Genomic DNA, 2,290 nt, shown 5'->3' with positions numbered 1-2,290 from the left:
TGATTATGAGATAGTGGAGGAGGAGACGTGCTGAGCATGACATGATGGAGTTGGTTGAGCTGAGGATTGTTGGGATAGGCCAAGCTTAGGAGGATAAGCTGAATGCTTGAATATGTCAAGTTGAGGAGGACGAGCTGGATGCTTTTTTACAATTGGAAAACTCTTAGATATCTTTTTAGGGACGGGTGGTTGGATGGGCAAGAGATGGCCTAGCCCAAAGATCCTAAGATCCACCACCAAAGATATCAAACTATATGTTTACATTCCCAAGTAGCTATCTTCCCGCTTCATATCAATAGAAAAGTTGTTAGCATAATTATTATTATATGATGTAATGGTAGTTTTGTCTTTAGCTCTTTATTATCTGGCCTATTTATATGCATGTTTGATCTATTATTGTATAAGCACTTCACAATGTAACCCTTGATATTCAACCTATCTTTTTAGTTTCTCTATCAACCCTCTTTCTGTCTTGCAAAGTTACCAATGTTAGCGTAGTTGTTATTTTATGATGTAAAGGTAGTTTAGCTTTACCTCTTTATTATCTTGCATATTTATATTCTTCTTGGATTTATTATTGTACAATAACTTCACAATGTAATCCAGTAACTAGATGCATTTCTTGAGAAATTTTAGAAATGTTTTAGTGATCGTAGATTTGGACTCATGTGGCATCTTAATCTTGTCTCATCTATTTGATATGTGTATTATCTCTTAAAAAAAAATTAACACTTAAGCTATAGGCAAACACCAGTAAATAAATGCATTAAATGCCAATAAAATAAAAATAAATTAGGTTTTGAAATAGTGAGCAGATTTATCCAGGATGATCTTTTCCCATATATTTTAATGATGAGCTTTGAAAGCTGGAATATTTCACACCTATATTTTGATTATAAGAACTTGAGAAGTTCTATATTATTTTCAAATTTCTAGGTTAACATGTTTCACAAACAAAATAGGAAATAAGATAAGGTTAAAATTAATCCATTCTAGCAGATAGGTAAAACAAAGTGTTTATGAATACAATTAGAAGAGATAAATCAGACTAATGTAAGATATTTTTACGCATACTAAAGGTGTTCTAGCAACATGAACACGTTAAAGCGGAAGCGAAAAGGATCGGTTTACCTCCGGCCATTGTTGTGTTTTTCCGGCGAGCTCGGGACTCCGATTCCGACGAGAATTTTGTGGTTCTTTTAGGCTCTTACTCTCTCTCTTAGATGGTGTTAGTTTCTAAATTGAATGAGTGAGCCTAGGGACCTCAAAATCGTTTATAATATATTCTCATAACCATCAATGAGAAATATCACGTTATAATAAACGTAATCAATTTGCTTAATTTTGGCTCTTAATTGTGCGTTATATTTGGTCGAAAACCGTTTGTATATGGACCATATTAATGGAGAGATTATTTCCATTGATAACAAACTCAAAAATGGAAATATTCTTATGTTCTCCCACTTGGTCCATATAACGAAGCACTCACATTAAAGAAACACAATATATGAATCATGGCGATAGGTTCTCTATGAGCGATTATTATCTTCCATGTATTACGATATACTAAGTTTCTCAATTCAATAGCCTTTCTAATTCTTTAGTGAATAAACCATACGTTTATTCTAGGTCCACTTAAACGATATTTCTCGATAAACTAAAATGAATGTGCACAACCATATGAGAAAATATCTAACTGAATTAGAGTTTATGAAAAAAAACAAATGTACCCCATAATAAGGATTACATCATGTAACCAGATACCATGATTTCTAAATGATCCTTGAATTTCTTTAGTGGCATGCCTTTAGTCAAGGATCGGTAATCATCAACTCAGTGCTAATTTGTTGGATGACCACTTTATCATCTTTAACACGTTCTATAATAGCTAAATACTTAATGTCGATGTGTTGCTTCGACTTCACTTTTATTAGCCATCAAAACAACAGCTGAATTGACATAGTACAACTTTAGTGGCCTAGAAATAAAGTCGACAACTCTAATCCCATATTTGAAACTCTTCAACCAAACACCGTGTGATGTAGCTTCAAAACAAGATACGAACTCAATCTCCATAGTGGAAGTAGCAGTCAATGTCTGCTTTTTGCTTCTCCAAGACACGGCTCCGCCGGCTAGCATACAAACGTATCCTGAAGTGGATTTTCTCGAATCCATGCAGCCAGCGTAGTCAGCATCAAAGTAGCCAACCACCTCCAATTCATCGGTCCGTCTGAACATAAGCATGTAGTCCTTTATTCCTTGAAGGTATCTCATAATCTTCTTTGCAGCT

Source organism: Urtica dioica, chromosome 12 (assembly GCF_054948205.1).
Source record: "Urtica dioica subsp. dioica isolate 48M chromosome 12, U.dioica_male_clone48M_v1_H2, whole genome shotgun sequence".
Classification (NCBI taxonomy): Eukaryota; Viridiplantae; Streptophyta; class Magnoliopsida; order Rosales; family Urticaceae; genus Urtica; species Urtica dioica.
The sequence above is the reverse complement of the archived record's forward strand: the minus strand, read 5'-3'. Positions refer to the sequence as shown.